Source organism: Triticum urartu, chromosome 7 (assembly GCF_003073215.2).
Source record: "Triticum urartu cultivar G1812 chromosome 7, Tu2.1, whole genome shotgun sequence".
NCBI classification, from domain to species: Eukaryota; Viridiplantae; Streptophyta; class Magnoliopsida; order Poales; family Poaceae; genus Triticum; species Triticum urartu.
The window spans coordinates 662143448-662159486 of NC_053028.1; the positions used below are offsets into that span (position 1 = coordinate 662143448).

The 16039-nt window shown below is 41.4% G+C and overlaps 1 pseudogene; it reads right to left on the bottom strand.

Annotated features, from left to right (window-relative positions):
• Positions 1–392: 392 nt before the first annotated feature.
• On the bottom strand, positions 393–16007 carry LOC125521794 (annotated as a pseudogene).
• Positions 16008–16039: the final 32 nt, after the last annotated feature.

Consider the following 16039-nt stretch of genomic DNA (forward strand, 5'->3'; position numbering starts at 1 on the left):
CTGAGCAAAATCAAATTAATGGCACACATACACCATACAAGGCCCAATAAAATACATTTGTTATACATGGAACAGAGAGTGCAAAATGACGTATGCCAAAATGGGGAGACATTATTCATATGAATTGCGGACAGAATGATGGATAGAGTAAAACTCAAGTGATGAGGAGAATCTGCTATGGTGTAACGTTGATTCAGCTAAAACTCAGCTTCAGTTCCCAAATGATTGTCGCCACAATAGATGCTACACAAACGAAAGAATTGATCAGTAAAGTCAAGGATGGTTAAAATTGTGGAGAACAAGTGCAAAATGTTTAATCGTACATCACAATAGTGTAAGAAAAATATGAGTACAATCTGGAAGAAGTTTGTGTAAACACACGTACCATAGGGGAAGACTAGCTCCACTCTACTGACATCAGGTTGCCTCTTACCACGGGCTGCTTTAGATCCTCCATCTTATAACACCATTGAATCGATACATTTTGTATTTCTGAAATTGCGTTTTCTCCACCAATTGATACAATGTCTGGACAACTCCAAATCAGTAAATTCTCAAGTGATGTGAGATTAGTGGTCCAAAGGCTGCCTGGAATGGATGTTATATGGCGACACATACAAATCCTCAATGTAACAAGGGAAGCAAGGTTTTTTAGGCAGCTGGGAACCCATGCAGAGATATCCCCACAGTTATTTAAGGTGAGACTTTGGAGGGAAGATGGTAACAGAAATCCCTTCTTCCAGCTCAGTCTACGACAATCAGTGATCCTCAAATCCCTCAGAGAAGAAATATTCCCAAACCTTTCATCGGGTAGGGACCATAAACTACCACAAGATTCAATAAGAATTCTTTCAATGGCAGGTAGATATTCTTCTGCTAGGAGATCATCAATGGTCCACAGCTTAGAACACGACAAAATTGTTAGGGAAATAAGGGATGGGAATGCTCTAGATCCGCTCGTGCTTCTGAGGACCTGTCCAGATTGTCCAATAATAGATTTAAGAAATTGACATCGTGAAATCTGCAACTCTTCTAGTGCTGGAAGATTCCACATCTGTAGTTTAATGGATGTGAGACGGCTGCATGACAAAGAAAAGTACGTGAGGGAGCAGCAGTCAACATTTTCTCCGAGATTCCCACAACTAGGGTCAACACACCAATCATTCATACCCAGCATAAGCCTCTTGAGAGAAGGTGAAACCAAACTTTGTGAATATATTTTTGGACATCCTTGCACCGTCAATTCTTCAAGGCAACGGAGATCCCTAAATCTTTCAGCTGGTACTGAAACTAAGTTCTTGCAATCTTTAACTGTGATTTTCTTGATGGCCAGTACGTGTACAACATGTTCGAGGCATGATAAATTTTGGCACTTAACAATGACCAGGTCTGTCAGCGACGAGAAAATACTGGTGATATCATTATTGTTGTCAACTAGCACCTCAGGTATCTCACTTAAGTTTATACGCTCTGAGATACGGGATGCTGATGGTCTCTCGTGTCCATCACAACTGATAAACAAAGGTGGCATTAAGCTTGGCGAGATCTCAGTTGGAAACCAGGTTGGCAGCGACACACCTGGATAACCATGGAGGAGCAGAGACTTGAGGCAGGTGGGAGGCTGTAGAACTCGAAGTACTTCTATGTCATTGTCCTCTGGAGACCTCAACCCAGACCATGACAGCTTCAGCATCTCAAGATACTTCTTATTCTGTTTTTTTCTTTTTTTTTCGAAAAAGGGGTTCCCCGGCCTCTGCATCAGAACGATGCACACGGCCACATTTGTTAAAAAGAGTAAATAAGGTTGAACAAGGTCTTAAAGTCTGCAGACAAAAGGAGCGGCAAGCTCACACAGAGCCTCAATGCCAAAACAGAAAGCCTAACAAGCCACAACCGGCTGGCAAATTAACAGATAGGTAAACTAATCGCCTATCCTATTACATGACCGCCATCCAAACCGGTTGAAGATATCCCGCGCTACCATCTCCCACCAGACAGATCCAGTAACCAAACGCTCCCTGGCCTCCGTCGGAGTGAGTAAGGACCACATATGGATCAGCGCAGTAGCCCGGAATAAAACCTGCAAAAAATGAATAGTTGTTGTTCTGTTAAAAGCCAAATCATTTCTGCAGTTCCAAATTTCCCATAACAACGCACAAACTCCTACACGAATGTGTCTAGCTGTTTCGGAGTCTATCCCAGCAAGTCACGTCCCGAATAACGTGTTGACCGAAGTCGGGGGAGTAATGTTAAAGGCAATTTGCACAAAGCGCCACAAGCCTCGTGCCAACGGGCAGTCAAAGAAGAGGTGCTTGATGGTCTCCTCCCGATCACAGAAACTACACCTAGTAGAACCTGTCCAGTTACGCTTAACTAGATTGTCCTTTGTTAAAATTACTTGTTTATGTACAAACCACATAAACACTTTAATCTTTAAGGGGACCTTAACTTTCCAAACCTCTTTGGAACTAGGAATCACACTTGAGTTAATGATATCAATATACATCGATTTAACTGTGAACTCCCCAGATCTAGTAAGCTTCCACCACAACTGATCGGGCTGAGGATTTAACTGAACCCCCATCAATCTCCGAACCAAGTGAAGCCATGCTTCCCATCGGTCACCCACAAGCACCCTCCTAACTGAATGTTGAGCGGAATGGACTGCAGAACCGTGGCAACAAGAGCCTCACGGCGCTGAACAATACGATAAAGGGACGGATACTGGGTCGCCAAAGGCGCGTCGCCAAGCCACGTATCCTCCCAAAATCGAGTGTCATTACCATTACCGACAATACACCTAGTTCTGTTAAAGAAGGTAGCTTTGATTCTCATGAGCCCTTCCAGAACGGCGAATCATTTGGTCTCATAGTGACCTAGGACAGGGTCTTGGACTACAAATATTTACTGCATAAGATCTGCGTCCATGTTGCCTCCGTCTCAAGTGCCAACTTATACAACCACTTACTGAGCAGGCATCTATTCTTGACTTCTAGATTTTCAATACCAAGCCCCCCTGGTCCTTTGGTCGACAGATAATATCCCATTTGGCCAGTCGGTATTTTCTCTTAAGTTCATCACTCTGCCAAAAGAATCGGGATCGATAGAAGTCCAGCCGTCTCCTAACCCCAACTGGGACCTCAAAGAAGGATAAGAGGAACATAGGTAAACTCGTGAGCACCGAGTTAATAAGGATCAACCGGCCTCCATAAGACATGAGTTTTCCCTTCCAGCAACTCAGTTTCTTCTCAAACCGATCGTCTATGCACTTCCACTCGTTGTTTGTTAGCTTACGATGGTGAATGGGAATACCTAGATACGTAAAAGGTAGAGCCCCAACTTCACAACCAAACAATTGTCTATATGCCTCTTGTTCATCTTTGGCTCTACCAAAGCAGAACAGCTCGCTTTTATGGAAATTAATCTTAAGCCCCGTCAATTGTTCAAATAAGCATAACACTAACTTTATGTTTCTCGCTTTGGCCAAATCGTGTTCCATAAAGATGATAGTATCATCAGCGTATTGCAGGATGGACACACCACCATCAACCAAATGAGGCACCAAGCCACCCACCTGACCGGCCTCTTTTGCCCTTCCTATCAGGATCGCCAACATGTCCACCATAATATTGAATAATATTGGAGACATAGGATCGCCTTGTCTCAATCCCTTATGCGTTTGGAAATAATGACCTATATCATCATTCACTTTGATTCCAACACTCCCTTTTTGCGTGAATGCTTCCACCTGGCGTCGCCAAGCTTCATCAAAGCCCTTCATGCGTAAGGCCTGTTGAAGGAACGGCCATTTGACTTTATCATATGCCTTCTCGAAATCCACTTTGAAAATAACCCCATCAAGTTTTTTCGTGTGGATCTCATGGAGCGTTTCATGAAGGACCACCACCCCTTCCAGGATGTTCCTGTCCGGCATGAAAGCCGTTTGAGTAGGCTGCACCACGGCATGCGCAATCTGTGTTAGCCTATTCGTCCCAACCTTGGTAAAAATTTTGAAACTGACATTCAGAAGACAGATAGGCCGAAATTGCTCGATTCTCACGGCCTATGTTTTCTTAGGAAGCAGGGTTATTGTTCTTACAAAATTAAGCTGGAAAAGCTGCAAATGTCCCGAGAACAAATCATGGAACATCGGCAACAGGTCCCCTTTAATAATATGCCAGCATTTCTTATAAAACTCAGCCGGGAAACCATCCGGACCGGGTGCCTTATTATTTTTCATCTAGGAAACGGCCTTGAAAACCTCCTTTTCCGAAAAAGGGTCGGTTAATATATTGTTCTCCACCACAGTGAGTTGAGGTACATCTTCGATTCTAGACTCATCCAGAGACACACAGTTCTCCTCTGGTGGTCCGAACAATTGTTTGTAGTACTCGGTAATGTAAAGCTTCAAATTATCCTGCCCGATAATCGTACCCTCATCTTGTTCTAGCTGGAAGATTCTCTTCTTCCTATGTTTGCCATTTGCAATCATATGAAAGAATTGAGTGTTCGCGTCCCCCTCGACCACTCTTCGTACCTTGGCCCGCAGAGCCCACTTTAACTCTTCTTCCCGAAGCAGTTCTTTCAACCTCTTCTCAGCGTCAAGCTTAGTATGAAGCTCGGTGGCTGGCAACACCGTGGTTTCTGCTTTTACATCTAAGGACTGAATGAGGGCAAGGAGCCGTTCCTTTTCAACCCTATATATCCCACTGAGATGTTTAGCCCATCTTATTCTGTAGTTGGGCTTCTCCTGCATGCTCCTTGCTTAGCTTATCAATATTATATATCTTCAAGTCACCAAGTTGGTTAATATTCTTCATCAACCTAAATCCTCGCCCGGGCTCATCATTGGCTTCATTGGCTACATTAGAACTCACTTCATAAAGTTCTTCTGCCCGAGAACTTCTAAACCTTAAATTACACTGAAATCCATGTGATTCAAATCTCTGTAAGCATATCAGATTACTGAAGTCATTAGGCAGGATTTCTAGCTTGCAATTATCAACAGATAAAATCTGCAGATTATAGAGCCGACATAACTCGTCGGGAAGACTCTTGAAAGGTGAAGCTCTTGAGATTTGAAGGTACCGAAGATGCTTCAAGTTTCCAATAGCAGCTGGTAACTCATTAGTAGTGGCACAAACAAACACACGCAGACGCAGAAGTTCACTCCACCATTTCTCCATTAAACTAGCTGGAATTTTGTTCTCCGCTAAAGGCCCGTTGCAAAGAAGGGTACGGAGCTCTGTGAAGTGACATAGACTCAACAAGTTGGGATAGTCCATGTCTGTGCTAGAGAGTATTGACAAATGGCGAACACTAGGAGGAATATTTTTTAAGTCACTCCTTCTTTTCAAGATGAAGCAGTCATGCTCTGAAACTTTCTGTGCCATGTCATGCAGCAAGTCATGCATTAAGTATTCACATTGAACTTCTTGAAAGAAGGACCGATTTAAAAGGTCATTGAAGTAATCACAGCCAATATCTCGAAGTGGAGTATCACCTTGAGGTTCAACAAAGCCTTCTGCCACCCAAATTTCAGCTAAACGTTCCTTTTGAAATTTATCATCTTTGGGGTACACGGCACAGAATGAGAAGCACCTCTTCAAATGGAAAGGTAAATACATGTAGCTCAACCGAAGGACTGGCAAAATTTCAGTCTCCTCCTGGCTCAACTCCCACAGTTCACTCTCTAGTACATCATTCCAATGTGCTACTTGAAGGTTCATTCTTAATATTCGTCCAAGATTTTTAGCGGCTAAAGGAGAACCCTTTAACTTAGGAACTATCCTTCTACCAATGTGCTCTAACTCAGGATCATTATTGCTGGAACTCCCAGATTCAAAAGCACATAATTTGAAAAAATTCCAAAAAACATCATCCTTTAAACCTTGCAATGTAATGGGATCCATCGTGCCCACTCTGTCAGCAACCTGTGGACTTCTAGTAGTGACCAGCATCATACTTCCCGGTAGTACATTCTTTAAAGGTGCACAAAACCTGTTCCAGCACTGCCCATTTTCCTTCAAAACATCATCCCACATATCATCCAGAACAATCAATAACTTTTTAGTTCTTGCAATCTCAGAAAAGTTCTTCTGAAGCAAATTCAAATTTTCAGTTGTTGCATATTTTTCAGGACAAGACTGTATGACCTCTTTAGTTAACCTCTTCACGTCAAAGTCATCTGAGACGCAAACCCAAATTATTATGTCAAAATGAGACTCCACTTGTTCATGACTACATATATGTTGAGCCAGAGTGGTCTTTCCGACACCCCCAATTCCAACTATGGGTAAAACAGGAAGATATGATATTCTTGATTCATTACCAATTTGGTTTCTTGCTGATGTACTTGGTGATACATCAACTGCAGTATTTCCTTTCTGGCGTTTGGGATGAGCATCACTACTATTTATTGGTGCACAAAGCAATTCAATTATATGCTTTAGCTCCATGTCACGACCAAATATTTTTGTTTCATTTGGGAAAGAGCTAGTCTCTGGCCTGACTGATTTGTCAAACCGTATTGTGATATCATGCAACCCCATACCACGGAGGTGCATGGAAATATTATCTAGCCTTTTCTGAATACCATCCACTTTGTTAAAGCTCCCACGAATGACACTATTGAAGAAGTCCATGAATGAAGATTGGCTTCCATTCCCATCCACTTTCACCTTCAGCATGTACCATCTGAACTCATCAAGAAGGTCTTTTCCGCATCATACACTCCATCCCTGAGTTTTGGAAGGAGCTCTGCCACATAATGCTTGTGGCTCCTCCACTCTGCTCGATCAATGAGTTCATACATTGCGGGAAGAGTATCCCTAAGGCATTGTAGGCCATTCTTCAATCGAAATAATTCCTCATCGAGCCCTTTCTCGTTTGTACCGCTAAATTGAGATAAAATAGTAGATCTAGCCCACTGAAAAAGATAGTCACACTCTTTGAAGCCACTAATAACCCCAATAGCATCCATTATACCGATGGTGACTGGAGTATGAAGGCTGCCTTCCGCCTTGTTGACAAAAAAGTGGAGAGAATGAGCATAGCTGGGTATTTTCCCACATATTGTTTAGTATAGAAAAGCATAGTTGTGCAGTTACACTTAGCTTACATGTATAAAGAAGGTGTTATGAATTTGAGTGTGTCTTAAATAAGTCACTGATAATCAACATTTTTTACGAATTTGAGAGTGTTTTAAATAAGTCACTGATAATCAAAATATTTTTAAGAATAAGGTCAACTTGTTCGAAAACAAGAATTATACAAGAACAGAATTAGGGAAACATTTAACGAACAAAATTATTCTCCTCTCGTAGCTGGACGATGTTTAGTGCCCGGTTACCGTCAAAAAATTTATTTGCTGCCCAACTAACCCATGACACTGAAACATGTGTTCCTTGAATTTGGAACTAATGGATTGAAATAAAAATGGATATCATTCTAAGTTGATACAGTCTCAGTCTGATTTAATTAACCTCAACATGTATGTTTTAAAAAGAGGTACTATATTAATGTATGTCCTTAAAACAATCCTGCAATGGTAGCTGGATATGATAAATGTCACATATATATTACTATGCTAATTACAAACTCTCTAGAAATTCCAAAATTAACCAGAAAAAAATGAGGAAAAATCTTAGCACTCCAACTCATGAAACTGACTTATAAAGCTTGGGTTAAGAATATTACTCCCTCCGTCCCAAAATAAGTGTCTTAATCTTAGCACTTATTTTGGGACGGAGGGAGTAATTATTATCAGTAGGCACAACTTTCTAAATATGTATCGAGTGAAGCGTTCCCTGTTGATATCTACATAACTATTTCCTCCCTTGGAAGATAAACAAACAGTGTGTCTGAGTAGTTGGACAGCATAAACCACATGCAAAGAACACATATCACAATCATAAAGTCTGTATGCTAGACAAGAGAAGATAAATTTCAACTTGATCGGCTACTGTGGCACATGATATAGCGGTCTGACTTGCTTGCCACTACGGATATTAGAAAGCAGATATGCTGGTCGATCAAACGATCAAATCTACTACTGGCAGAACACGAGAGAAAGTGGAAACTAGCTGATATTAGTTGTTGCGGAAGATGAGACTCAGTCTCTCTTAAGTATTATCAGACAGGGCAACCAACATTAGCACCGACATGTTGGATTGTGTAGTGGTAGCGGAGGCCCTCCCCAATAACACTCATGAGTTCGTTGATGTCAGAACTAAGAAAGTGCATACACTTTGGTTTCTGCTAGCTGCGGTGCTTAGGCCTAGCTGAGAGTAATAATACTCATGGAATGAGGTGTCTCCAAGAGAACTCTTCAAACCGTCAACGTCATTCCTGACAACTGAATAGATTCGCCGACTGCTGCCATGGCAACTAAAACCTAGCTGAGTAAAACTCCATACTGTCTACATTTAGCAAATTCCCAATTTAGAGGCAGCGCTTGATGCATGTCGCGCCAAAAGCCCAAAATGTTAGCAAGAACTTGTTGGGTGACAGCACCATTAGGGTCAGTTTGGACTTTGGAGGGGTATTGTTTGGTAAATCTTTCCTATTTAGGTCAAAATTTTGAACTAAATACCAAAACTTTACAATGAAATGATCCCTACAATAACAAGTTCATTAGATTCATGTAGGAAATATTAAGGTAAAACTAATTAACATGTTCAATAGATTCATGTAGGGAGTATTTATTAGAGCTATATGTTAGACACTTAGTTTTTTCTTTGGAATATGGACATATGACATGTATATAAGAATAAGGATATGCCTTATATTTTGAAATGATGGCAGTACCTGATATATAACTTGCTATGCACCCAAAATTATTTCTCAGTTCAGTAATATTATGGTTTCAACATTTGATTAATATATGATTATGTTTGGTAAACCGTTCTTCAAGCTATACTATTGTAAGTACTTAAGTTGCAACAATTCAAAAATATCCCAAATTCCCAATGACAAAAGGTAAAAATTCTAAAATCTAGAAATTTACAATAGTGGTCAATAACCCATACGCATGCATAAGCTATATGTGTTAATACACTCTCTGAAGGGACATCTAAGCCCCTATGTGGATTCTGGTGTAAATGACAAGTGGTTAAGGGACTAGTGAAGTTTACAAGTTGTATGAATAGGTGTTAGTCCCATGGCTGAAAAGAAAAGGCTGTCAGGGACCCCCTAAGAAAAAAATAGCTAGTTTAAATTATGCATCTTATATTATGCTTGAGTAAAAGGAAAGCCAGACTATTGAGGAGGGTTTATGTGGTGAAAAAGGGTGTGAGATTCATATCTTGCTTGAAAGAGAGAACCCTAAGAGAAGAACTAGAGAGAAGCCACGGTTTTAACCTGGTCTTTGCACCCCTACCAACGATTACGAGTCGAACGACTAGTCTAGACTAGTCGCTCGACTAGTCTATGAGTCGCAAACTGGCTGTCGACTCGGTTTCTCGTGTAGACTACTTGTATGAGTCGAGCCAGTCATCGACTAGTCAACGACTAGTCCAGACTAGTCGACATGTTCGAGTCGAACGACTCAAAAAACTGGGGGAATATAAATACGATGCCCATCCCGCGGGGAGACCTAATCCTTTCTTTCCCCTCCTCACCTGGACGCGCCCGTCGAGCCCTCCTCGCGCCGCCGGCCGCTGGATGCCTGCCGCCGCGGATCTGAAGCTCCACCGTCGCCGGCCCCACGTCGCGGATCTGAAGCTCCACCGTCTCCTTCGTCTCGCGCCCCTCCTCGCGCCGCTGGCCCCTCGTGCTCTTCTCCTCTTCAGGCAGGTGAGCCTCAGTGCTGCTCTGCCTCGCTGCTGGACTGCTGGTGCTGCTCTTCCTTGCCCCTCCTTTCCCCTCCTCTTTCTTCTTGGCTTGCCGCTGTTGTTGCTCTGCTTCGCTGCTGGACTGCTGGTGCTGCTCTGCTTGCTGTTGGTGCTGCTTTGCTCGCAGATAGACTGCTGGTGCTGCTGTGCTTGCTGCTAGTTGCTGGTGCTGCTCTGCCTCAGTGACTCCACTTTGCTTGTTTCAATTGTATACTGTATTTGTATACTTATATAGTGTAATACTACATACTACTACTAGGTATTATTAGTTATGTACTGTAAGTTCAGTGCTACAGTACTATGTCGACTAGTCTAGCACTAGTCTAGACTAGTCTATGAGTCTCAACCTTGGAACGACTCGTCGACTCTTCGACTCGTAAACGTTGACCCCTACTGAACCTGGAGGTCCCGGATGGGACTTCCGGGTGACCAGATTGTTCATCTGGTAAACCAGACGGTGCTCTAGATTGAGGCCTGTAGCCTCTGGATTCGTCCGGAGCTCAGTCCGGATACGTTCTGGAACTTCAGGCGGGAGTTCAACCTAGAAGTTCCATAGAGGAACTATAGACTAGTTCGCAGAGAGCAAAATGGCAGATTCAGTGGCACCATACAAATGGTCCACGCCTTCTTCCCCACTTGGAGTCCAACTTGAGCCATAAAGAACTCCCTCTTCTCACCATTTTTGAATCTTCAAAGCTTGATGAGATCCTCCCCCGGTGCTCTAAAGCCTTCGTGCCTTCGAGGGGAAATGAAAGAGCCAACCCCTTTGGAACCCCTAAACGGTTGGTGTCGCCCGGAAGCTTCCAATTGGGGATTTGTGCTCCAAGAAAAATTGTGAAGTTTTGTGACCACCTCAAGCTCAACTACTAGTGTTGGCCGAGCCTCGAGGACAAGAAGGAAGAGACAAGGCGGCGTGAGGTGCTTTGTTGGCCTCCCCCTTCCCAATAGAGATTAACACCCCTCCAAGGAGGTGAACTTCGAGATAAAAACTTTGTCTCCATCATACAGTTATTTCGTTCCCAAGCCTTTACTTCGTCTTGGTGTTGCTAGCTTGCATATCTTGTGGTTTCCTTGTGCTAGTTGTATCATGTCATACGGGGCGATTCATTTAGTTGCACACTTAGAAAACTTATTATTCTACAATTTCTAAAAGAAATAACAAAAGATTAAAAATGGTAGTCATATATTCACCCTCCTCTCTAGTCCAAATCTCCTTCACTCCCTTGGTCAGAATGTGGATAGGATTTTTCACAATTTTACCCATCTCATTTACGCAAAGTTTGACCATTATATATTTACACAAATAAGTATTGCAAAAAGAAACTGAAGCTACTTATCATCTAATTGTGATAATAATATTTGTGTAACAAACTTGAATAGTTGTACATCCTCTCTGAATTATGATCAATTTTAAACAGGAGTAATAATTTTTGGGCTGAAATAATGTGCATACCATAACTGAAATATGACAACACTCTAAAGTACAACCTTACATATTTGGCACGAGTAGTGCCAAACATCCAAGTAAAAATGCTAAATGAAAATGCTCTAATTCATGATATATTAAATGGCAAATTTGTGTCACAAGATAACCTTATATTTGAGTTCCTCGGGCCATAGTCAAGGATGTTGTCCTTGCTTGTCTGGGTCACAATTTGAAGCTCCCAAATATCTCTATCTGCATGCCCTCCAATAGCACTAGGCGCTGGGTTCCTAGAACATTCAAATGACAAGTATAGGGTGAGTAAAATCACATGATATGTACTCCTTGAAAAGGAAAAGGGGCAGATATAATATGTTTACCTAATGATAGGCTCGTATTCATAGTCCATGGGTTCAGCAGTTTCCTGGTACATACTTGCATGCGTCGATCTATCATCCCCTCCCACCTCGTCAGGTGTTGACTCAAATCTAGTGCCACCATCATGGACCCCCATAGAAGCTGAGGAGATCACCAACATATCACAACCTTTTAGATAAAGGAGAATGGTACTCCCTCCGTCCCATAATGTAAGACGTTACTCAAAAAACGTCTTACATTATGGGACGGAGGGAGTATTTCTTTATGTTACTGCAATACGCTGGACAAGCCATTTAAAATAGTCAATTCCTCACTCAAACAAAATTACTATGACAAAATACTTGGTTTTGAAGGTATTTCAAATATTTGATTATCAAAACATAAACCTGAAAAATGTACAGCTTACGGTATTTTTGTTTAGAAATTCATATTACTGGAAAATCATTTGTAATATTGATAATTTGAAAACAAATAATTATATCTTTTCAAAATCTGTAGTTGGGAATTTTGAATGACACAACACTAAGTGCTATTTTGTGTGTGTGTGTGCCCGCACATTTTGTTGATTTGCATAAAATCATTCTTTTGGCACGTTGATCCCCACTGAAACTTGGTTGCCTCAGAGGAGTAGGCATCCTTAGAAGCCAAACATAATCCAAGATGATGAGGGTTAGAATCCCCTTCATTTGATCCGTAGTGAAATTTGAATATTTTCTGAACAGACAAAAAAATGTTTTAAATGAGATGCTTACGTGAGGAGGTCGTATATTGGTTGTGGACCAAGGCCTGCATGCTCTGGCCCTACAAACAACAAAATTGCAAAGGTTTAGGAGTAATAGCTATGTGTTCGATACTTCGTACTATGATATTGTTACCATGGGGATCTGCACCACACCGGTTGCACCAAGGAAAACAGCTAATGAGCTGATTTCATCCATCATAAGAAAATAGTAATGGAGTGATATACATGTAGCAGAACTCTTTGAAAATTTTGTAGTCATATACTCCAGTAATGTATTAAGAGACACGTAAATCAGATTTTGATAATCAATTATTGATTGGAAGTTGGCACACGAAACAAATGCTAGCGCGCTAGTTACAAAATATTTAATGGGAGATGTACATAAATGAATTTTGCATTTATAGTACTCTATATTAAGGTTACTAATTTATATAATTTTTATGGGCCATGAAAACAACACGATTTAGAGTGCATTTGGATCTCAGGCAAGGACTTGTTGTTTGGTATTGCTAAAAAGTCCTAGTTTTTTATGGCATTTTTGCCCTTAAATGCAAAAAAAAGGATTGCTGATGATGCGAGCCAAATTGGCTCTCTCATGTGGGCAAGCACGGACAAAGCATCTGGTTTTGCTATGCATCCAAGGCGTATAGGTGTCCACATGTCTTATCTATAATTTTAATTGTTAAACGTCTCAACTAACCAAGTCAAACATGCTCGTCTATCTCGCAACCAAACAATGAACCTTGCTCCCGTGGACTATAGCACAACCTGGCTAGATGCCTATCTAAGCTACAGTAGCTAGAGATCCACATTTACTCATGAGAAAATGTTACGCTGAATTAGTACAAATCCTATAATATACTTACTTACAGATATAAATACTGTAAAACCCTAATATCAAATACAATATGCAAAAGTAATACTCCCTCCATTTTAAAATATAAGGTGTATTAGTTTTTTTATAAGTCAAAAGTTTTTACATTTGACCAAATAAAATATGAAAAGATATCTCATGACGAATCTAATAATATAGATTAGGCATTCTAGTTATTGATTGTTCTATAAGCTCGGTCAAACATAGAGAAGTGACTTTTCCGAAAATTAATACACCTCATATTTTGGAAAGGATGGAGTATGACCAAAAGAGATTTTTCACCAGGGTAGCTTTATTTTTAGCCAAAAGGTTCATTAAAAAAATGTTCATCAAAATAATTTGCAATGGCTAGAGTGAAAAAGAAAGCATCGCTTATTTTTCAATACCTCACACGTAAGTGACAATTTTTCAATATCAATCCTCTTAAGTACATTGACAATCTGGCTTATAGTAGGCCTTTTCTGCCGATCAGATTCCACACAGCTTAAAGCTATTTCGATGCATGTCTTAACTTCTTGTAACATGTGTGACCACATCGTTGCATGTACCCTTTTTTGCCACTTCTCACATACCTGCAAAATGAAACGAAATGTTCACATGTTGCATCCCTAGAGAGCAAGAGTAAGTCATGGCGTAACTTTATATGGAAAAGCAAGTGGTCACGATTCAGAAATTATTTTCTTACAGACTCAATGAATTTGAGTGAAGTAGTATCTCCATGATCATTGTAGCCTTTGCGTCCTGCCATTATTTGTATAATTATAACACCCAAACTGAATACATCATATTTTGGCGAGATTTGATGGTTGTTGATGTGTTCTGGTGGTATGTATCCGCTGCATGGTATCAAATACAATTACTTTTGTAAGGAAATTATATAGAAGTTGATTACTTCTCGGTAGGTATGAACTCACAGTGTTCCATAACATGTTGTTGTGGTGTATGTTTCTGTTGACGGAAAGAATCTTGATAAACCAAAATCGCCAATTTTGGTCATCATGTTGCTGTCCAGCAATATATTCGCTGGTTTCAAGTCCAAATGGAAAACGGAATCATTATGAAGATGATTTAAACCCTCAGAGACTCCCTTAATTATTTTGTAACACGTGTCCCAATCAAGTTTGCATGACTCGTCTGCAGACATAAACATGAAGTGTATTACCAAAAAGTAAATGAAGAGATTAATTAAAATAGATCATAGATTAGGGGAAACAAGTATTTCTCTTTCTGCACCATAATATTGTACAAGTGAATCACAATCTTACCAGAGACGTGTTTGTCAAGGCTTCCACCCAGCAAGTATTCAAAGCAGAGAACTCGTTTGTCCTCGCTAGCAAAAATGTATTTTCCACCGTGTTTCATGACAGTAGCCAACTAACCGCACGATATTGTGATGTTGGACTCTCATGAGGTTAGTGCACTCATTCTCAAACTGCTTATCGCTGTCGTATTCTGGAGGCATGTATTTAAGCTTCTTCACAGCAATCTTTTCCCCGTTGTCCAATACTCCCTGTTAAAGATCTCTTATTAATATCGTGCATGGGCTCTTGTAACTAGCGGCCGTCTTGTTTGATAAAACAGAATTCCCAAATATAAAGAAGCAAGTAACAATGATACCTTGTAAACCACTCCATATGCACCATGACCAATTATGCGGTCATCGGAAAAATTATCAGTAATCTGTCTTAACAACGCGAACGAGAATGGTGATGTCGCCCCACTTGTGTGTTGTAATCCGTTCAGCATTGTATTCTATATCTCCTAGTACCACAGAAAATTTCAGGACGTGGTAAGTGCATGTGTAGGCAGATGCATAAGGGGTAGCTAGTCTCATAAATGCAAAGTTAGGGAGTAAAATGTGATAAATTTCTCAAACGTAGCAGGTAGTATAAAAAGGGTTAGTAGTGTCACGAATGTGAAAATGTGACAACAATTTTAATTGGGTAAAGCAGTGTGATAAGTATTTTAGGGGTGAAAACTGCCATTTCCTTTACTCTAACCTTTACAAAGCAGATATATGTATCATCAGAAGACAATAAGGAATTGGTCGTAACGCTGTAGCTTAAAAATGAATGATTCTTCAGCAATTCAGACAGATCTAGCATCAAGCTAATAATTAAGAACATGGCGAAATTGCACCACCAATCCACAACAATGAGCATGGTATACTGATGAGTGACATCAAAAAACAAGTTGGTAAATCGACCCAAAAAAAAAGAACTAATGAAGTAACCAATAGAAAAACGGCAGGCCGCTTTCTCCTGTACATATGACATGAGCGGCACATCAAGGTACAGCCGAAGCAAGAGCTTGCCTACCTGGGGTGGGCTGCGCTGAAGGTGGAAGAAGAGTTCGACCAAGGGAGCAGAGGGAGAGCTCAGGAGGATATGTGCCCAAAAACACAGATCCAGCCGGTGCCCAAAGATCTGAACTAACCAAAGGGCGTCCAGAGTTCGGTATTCATCTAGAGTGGAGAGAGAGTCGGCAAAAGCAACTTCCGCTCGCTCATCTCCTTCCCGCCGCCGCCAAGAAACCTCGCCGTGCGCTCGGCGGTGGCCCGTCTAGCTGCGCGTGGTCAGAGAGAGGAGCTCGACGGGACGGAGAGGAGGAGGCCGGGTGGCTCGCGCCGCCGGCCCGAGCGTCGGGTCGAGGCAGAGCTAGCAGGGAGAGAGACCGCGCGCGGATGGAGTCAACCGGCCAAAGGCGAACGGCGGTGGAGTGGTGTGGGTGAGGGGAGTCTCGGGGGAGTGAATGAGTGGCCTTTTTTATGCAGGTACCCGCCAAGGACA